Source organism: Coregonus clupeaformis, chromosome 7 (assembly GCF_020615455.1).
Source record: "Coregonus clupeaformis isolate EN_2021a chromosome 7, ASM2061545v1, whole genome shotgun sequence".
Taxonomy (NCBI): Eukaryota; Metazoa; Chordata; class Actinopteri; order Salmoniformes; family Salmonidae; genus Coregonus; species Coregonus clupeaformis.
The window spans coordinates 42,368,110-42,375,685 of NC_059198.1; the positions used below are offsets into that span (position 1 = coordinate 42,368,110).

At 46.2% G+C, this 7,576-nt stretch overlaps 1 pseudogene; it reads left to right on the forward strand.

Annotated features, from left to right (window-relative positions):
• LOC121568681 overlaps nucleotides 1–6,746 on the forward strand; it is a 36,125-nt pseudogene extending 29,379 nt beyond the window's left edge.
• The last annotated feature ends 830 nt before the right edge of the window (nucleotides 6,747–7,576 follow it).

Sequence of the window (7,576 nt, forward strand, 5' to 3'; positions counted from 1 at the left end):
TCTATGTGACATTGCTACATAGCCTACAAGGATAGACCATTACATTCGAAATGTTAATAAAACAATAGTGCGCCACATAAAAAAGAGCTACCATTTCACAGGTGTAGCTTGTTGTTATTGTCGGTCAATCAACGCAGCGCTACAGTCAGAGGCTCCATGTGTAGCAAGTAAAGTGGAAACATTCTATTCAATGTAAAATGGGATAAAAATTACAGAATTAATTTGGCTAAAGAGAAGGAGTAGGCTACAATGATCAACCAACAGGTAGGCTGTTGTTTCATATGAATGGAGTTGTTGTAGATGTAAAAAATTGCAATTTCAGAATGTGGGGGCCCGTCCCCAGTGAAAGTTGCGCCCCTGATCAATCCTGTGTTAAAACACAGATATAGAGTTTATATTGTCACTAACATTATAATATTATGGTCTTCTACCAGTATATTGTGATACGTATGCATTTCATGCATTTATGAACATTTTCTCTGTTGATTTGTGAATGCTGTACATGCAAGGTTGTTACTGTACTTTTCTCTGTTGGCTATTCATGTCCCCTGTTGTTAATTTGTACTTTAGAGAGGAGTTGATGCATAAGGGCAAGTATGTCATGTGTTTATGTTTGTTATGATATTTTGACGATATTTTACTGTTCGTTTGCAAGTGCACGTCATGTATCCAGTTAGCAAAATTTATCTGGGCCGGACCTGGCCCACAACGGCCACTTTTGTGTGGCCCACATGTGTTTTGGATTTAGGGCCCTGCAGTGGCCCAGATGCGGCAGTCGTAACTCGGCCAGAATTGACCCACCTTGTAACTGCATTTTAGCCAACAACTCAGTAAAGGCTCCCTTATTCTAGCCGGAACAAAGCCGTACTGCCATAATGAAACCGGAGGTCTGCCATAAGAAATCCTAATTTGGGCCACAAATTCCAAGAGACACTTTCTCTGGGCTAGATGCCCTTGTGAAAACATTCTACAACAATAGAGACAGGGTTGGAGTGTGATTTCTACATCTTATTCACAAGCAAAAGATAATACATACAGTTGAAGTCGGAAGTTTACATACACTTAGGTTGGAGTCATTAAAACTAGTTTTTCAACCAATCCACACATTTCTTGTTAACAAACTAAAGTTTTGGCAAGTTGGTTAGGACATCTACTTCCCTGATGTCCTTACACAGCTCTCTGGTCTTGGCCATTGTGGAGAGGTTGGAGTCTGTTTGATTGAGTGTGTGGACAGGTGTCTTTTATACAGGTAATGAGTGGAGAACAGGAGGGCTTCTTAAAGAATAACTAACAGGTCTGTGAGAGCCGGAATTCTTACTGGTTGGTAGGTGATCAAATACTTATGTCATGCAATAAAATGCAAATTAATTACTTAAAAATCATACAATGTGATTTTCTGGATTTTTGTTTTAGATTCCGTCTCTCACAGTTGAAGTGTACCTATGATAAAAATGACAGACCTCTACATGCTTTGTAAGTAGGAAAACCTGCAAAATCGGCAGTGTATCAAATACTTGTTCTCCCCACTGTATATACCCCTGGCCCAGAGACTAGGTGACGTATGTCTCCATAGCCTCCGTTTCAGCCTGCGACAGGGGATACACATGACTCCTGGGAGGTACAGCGTCTACCCGAAGGTCTATCGCGTAATCCCCCTCCCGATGAGGTGGTAATTTAGTCTCTGCGTCTTGGAAAACGCGAGCGCCAGATCATGGTATTCGGGGGGAATGCGCACGGTGGGGGTACCGTCTGGACTTTCCACCGTGGTTGCACCAACGGAAACACCTAGACACCTACCCGGACACTCTCGCGACCACCCCGTAAGAACCCTCTGCGGCCATGAGAAATTGGGGTTGTGAAGGGCTAACCACAGGATACCTAATACTACAGGGTAAGCAGGAGATTCAATAATCAAAAAGGTGATCTGCTCTAAATGAGTCTCCTGGGTGATCATGGTGACTGGTACAGTAACCTCCTTAACTAACCCGGACCCTAATGGTTGACTATCAAGGACTCTGATGGGGAGTGGAATGGATAGGGGAACCAATTAAATGCCTTGACGGCGTGCAAATGCCCTGTCCATAAGGTTCCCAGCTGCGTCTGAATCAACTAGCCCCTTACACTGGGGAACTACCATGTGATCGGGAAAGGAGATAGATAGGGTACAGTGCGCCGCAAAGGGCTCTGAACAAGTGTGGGTGTTCAATACCTGGGGTGATGCGTGAGTGCCCTGCCTACCGCCTCCAGACCCAAAAGGACGTTGACTGCGACGTGAGGTGTATTATCCCTTCGTGCCACCAGTGGCACTGTCGCTGTCCTCCTCCGCTCTCTCGACTGGCGGCTCCACCCAGCTCCATCTGCTCGGGATCCGAGTCGTCCGGGGTGGGAACGGGCAGACCCCTACCAGGACATCCTCTGGCTGCCAGCAGATTGTCCAGCTGGATGGCCATGTCCACCAGTTGGGAGAACGATAGCATGGCATCCCGGCAGGCTAGCTCCCGTCGGACGTCCTCCCGTAGGTGGTACCGGAAATGGTCGATCAGGGCCCGCTTGTTCCACCCAGACCCTGCTGCCAGTGTCCGGAACTCCAGCGTGTAGTCCTGTGCGGTCCTCGTCCCCTGCCTCAGCTGGACCAGCCGCTTGCCCGCCTCTCGACCCTTGGGTGGGTGATCTAAAACCACCCGAAAGAGGCGAGCGAACTCCCTGTAGTCCTCCAACGCGGCTCCTCCTTCTTTCCACACCACGCTGACCCACTCCAGGGCTTTCCCACAGAGGCAGGAAATGAGGACGGATACCTTCTCCCGCTCCAATGGCGCCGGCCTTATGCTGGAGAAATACAGCTCCAGTTGGAGAAGGAATCCTTTACAGCGCGCTGCCGTCCCATCAAACGCCGGTGGCCGGGGTATCTGGATCCCTCCGGGTGCTGGGGTGTAGGTGGCTGGATCCGGTTGGCCAGCTGGTCTCAACAGATCGGGTCCTCTCCTCTCCAGGCATTGGACGACCTGAAGAACACGATCCATCGCTTCCCCCAAGCTGGCCAGCATCGTGGAATGCTCCTGGACCCTTGCCACGACTCCAGGCATGCGGTCTTCTCCTGCTGACTCCATATCAGCGGGTGAATGATTCTGTGGTGAATGATGGACGGAGTCAGGCGCAGGAGTAAAATACCCGGATGCAGATGTATTCCTTCCAGACATACAATGCACCTACAACGGCAATCGAAACAGGTACAGGGGAAACAATCCTCCCTGACCAAACACAGTCTCAGAAAATACAATAAATGTAATGACACAGGGGAAAATCAACCCTGGCAAAATAAATGAGAGAGTATCTCAACCGAGCTACTCTCCTCCCACATAGAACAATCACTCACAAAGACAAGGGGGCAGAGGGAACACTTATACACAGACTAATTAGGGGATGGTGTGTGTGATTGACAAGACAAGACAAGTGGAGTGATGAGAATGGGAGCGGCAGTAGCTAGTAAGCCGGTGACGACGAATGCCGAAACCTGCCCGAACAAGGAGGGGAGGCAGCCTCGGCGGAAGTCGTGACAATATCGCAAGCTACAATCGGCCCAAATTTGGCCTGCCATAATGAATACAGAATCGTTTGCCGTATTTTGCCCACTGTTGGCCCACATAGGACTGGCAGCTGCCGAGGCAAAGCCAGCAGTGCCAAACAGTTGCCGCAAGTGGCCCGGAATCGTCTGCCCTCTGGGTCCTAACTGTACGTAACGCCTGGCTGTTATTTTTGAAAGTTGGCTAGCCCAGGCCCATAGGCTACATTGTACATTAGTTACATTTTATACTGTACATTGCATTATATTGTATCGTTGTCAAACAAGATTAGTGTTATTCGTAGCCCGTTCTACTGTCTCTATGTGGAAGAGATGAGTTGGTGCGTAAGGGAAGCACAACATTTAATTTATGGATGTTGTTTGTTTCTTTGTCAGAGAATAAAAGATCAACACCAACCCTGATCCTATGGTCATATGTAAGCCAATCAACAGACAACGCACCGGTCACATAGACATTGGTCGGAGAGCGCACCAAAATAGCCTCAATTAGAGAGAGAGAGAGAGAGAGAGAGAGATAGAAAGAGAGAGAAAGAAGTCAAACCGACTCGCGCTATTTAGACAAACTTGTTGCTGCCATAGATAATCCATCATACCATCTGGTAGCACCTGTCTTGACTGCATTACATTTTTGTAAAGAAGCTAGCTAGCTACACTGTGTCTCCCTCCGTGCCACACACATAGACTGTCACACACATCAGCCCCTGCAGAGCGCAGCGCACCGGCTGAAATAATTTCAAATGCCCATCCCTAGAATGATCCCGAGAGTCTTGTCCTTGTACATTCTTATTAAAAGATGGCAAAAAATAGTGTTGCATGGCACATGTACCATAAATGGAACATCCACATGCACCAACCACTCACATCCTGGTCTCTGTCCAACACCACACCCTGTACAGAAAAAGAGTACACAAACACAACTAGGAAATGTTATCACTTAGAGAGGAGAATTCTGGGGTTCTGGTGAGAGCTGAATGGATTGGTTGAAATGGAACCCCTCCTCTCTTTGTTTCCTAACAGCACTCTGCACAAGCAGCAGTGGGGAACAGTGAAGGGATCTTTACTGAGCTGAGCTGATCCGTTCTATTGAGAGAAGGCGCTCTGAGGTGAAGGAGCTGATCAGTGCCCAGGAGAATGCTGGAGTGAGTCGGGCTGAAGGACTGCTGAAGCAACTGGACCAGGAGATGGCTGAGCTGAAGAGGAGAGACGCCAAGCTGGAGCAGCTCTCACACACAGAAGATAACATCCAATTCCTCCAGGTGATATCAATGGTTCTCTGTCCACAGCAGCAGGTGTTACTGCTGAAAGTGAAATGTTTGTCCTTCTCATCTTTTTCTGATCTGTCTCTGTAGAGTTTCCAGTGTCTCTATGTCCCTCTGTTACCCAGCATCACTGTCAATCAACACATCTACTTTGAGGATATAAAGAAATCAGTCTCTGAGCTGAAAAGTCAAGTTAAAAAGATCTGCTCTGGGAGTATTGCCAAGATCGTGGTCCTCTGTAGCTCAATGTGGTCCTCTGTAGCTCAATTGGTAGAGCACGGCGCTTGTAACGCCAGGGTAGTGGGTTCGATCCCAGGGACCACCCATACGTTAAAAAAAATTATGCACACATGACTGTAAGTCGCTTTGGATAAAAGCGTCTGCTAAATGGCATATTATTATATATATATTGTGACGTCACGAGAGGCTACACAGCTTTCAGCGGGATTGCTCAAGTAGTGCAAGGAGACAAGGTTCAAACAAAACAAGGATTTTATTATAGGTCTTGGGAAATTAACGAAAATATAACAAAATTCTGTTCTCTTGTGGCTCTTTAAGGGTTAACAGTTCAGGGATGTCTCTTCCACATCCAAAATCATAATTCTCACTCGCTCAGATAACTTTTCCCCAGCCTTACTGTAGTCCACGTTGCAGCTAGTGGCCAACCCAGCAAAAAGTCCTTCCAAATGTCTCTCACGTATTTCCACAGGTGCATATATCCAAAGGTGAGTATTTCCCAAAGGTAAGTATCTCCAAATCCTTATATTCCTCATGGAAGTGGACGTGCAGCACTCTTGTCCTCCAGAGAGCCCAGGTTGGAGACTGTGTCTCTTCACCCCCCCCACACACTCCCCTCAGTGTGTCTCTTCCCCTTCCCAAACCTTCAGCTCATCAGCCCCTCATTTGTTTCAGCTGCGTGGGAAGATTGGCCATAGAGGGGGTGGAGTTCCCGACCATACCAGCAGATGGAGCCATAGCTGTCTGGGTTTGCAGCCACCTCAGGGGGATGTAACGTCCCTCCAGGACACAGCCTCTCGTGACATCACAATATATATATCTCTGAAAAAGGAGGTAACATATCTGGTCATTGATATTACTAAACCAATTACCTAAACCTCTTTCAACTACTGAGCCATAGTCACAAAAGTCCACATTGTTCCACCTTCTGAGCCCCGTTGTCTTCCCTTATTTGGCACAACTCAGTCAGGACTGTCAGTTGGAGAATGACACCACCTTTCAGAAGACGAGGGCTGAATCCAAGACCAGAGAGGAGTTCTTGGAATGTGAGTAAAGGACATACTGTACAATGCACTTGAATATACTACACACACACACACACACACACCTAAATGAACACATACATTTCACCTGTTGTTGTGTCTTCATCCTCAGATTCCTGCCAGCTCACATTGGATCCCAACACAGCACATAAAATGCTGTGTCTGTCTGAGGGGAACAGAAATGTGACACGGAGTAATTACGACCAGCTTTATCCTGACCATCCAGACAGATTTACCAACTACGTCCAGGTGTTGTGTCGAGAGGGTCTGTCTGGATCCTACTACTGGGAGGTAGAGTGGAGCGGAAGGGTTTATATAGCTGTCTCATATAAAGGGATCAGCAGGAGAGGACCTGATGAGTGGTTTGGAGGCAGTAATCAGGCCTGGTGTTTGGAGTGTGGTGCCTCTCGCTGCACTTTCTACTACAATGGTGAACGGACTGCCATTCATGTCCCCCTTTCCACCAGAGTAGGAGTGTACCTGGACCACAGGAAAGGAACTCTGTCTTTCTACAGTGTCTCTGACACAAAGACCCTCCTCCACAGAGTCTAGACCACATTCACTGAACCCCTCTATTCTGGGTTCTTTGTTGATAGATCTGTGAAGATAATGACACCGACACAGTGATTAAGGCCAGGATTCAATCTGAGCACTCTAGTCAACAATGCGGCCTCTGGGTCAATCATTCTAGTAAGTTATTTCCATTGATAGGTCAATTCCCTTCCCAAGATTTTACTGTAGTCACATAGTGTTACCTCACTGTGATTCAGTTAGGGTTTTATTAATCATGGATGGATCGATAGATCCAAATTTATATTTTCACAATTCTGTTTTTAAACAAGAAGCAATGAATCTGAGCTGTATAGTTCAGTTCAGATTTGTGTTGATTATTTAGTCCACCAGGTGGCAAACTATGCATAGTTTACGAGAATATAGTAAGGTGGGCAGAGCACTGCAGTTACAACGTCTTTGAAGTGCAGATCTAGGATTTAAACCTAATCCCAATCTCATCATTTTAAAGGTAATGAGATAATTTAGGATGATCATTTAGACATGCATACAACATGCAGAGTAGAGTGCTGCTATGAATTGATGGTAATTAGATACAGTAGTTACCATTCTGCCTGGTAAAAAAAAAAAGATACGTGGTTTAAACTATGATTAGGAATTATAGGCCTAATTGATTGTTTGAAAAAAAGACTTTGTGTTGGATAGCTAGGTTTTCAATTACACTTGATCTTCAACCTATTACTATTGACACTTGATAATAAAGATTGTGTTTTCAAATGTATGTTTAGAAATGGCAATTGTCCAGTCATCAATGTTATGAAATGTCTTTCCAATCTACAGATGGCTGAAAACTGTAACGATGGCTGCGGCCAGTTATGCCGGGAATTGCAGACACACACTCAAACTTTATGAGTTCAAACTATATACAACATACTTCTGTGTTACAA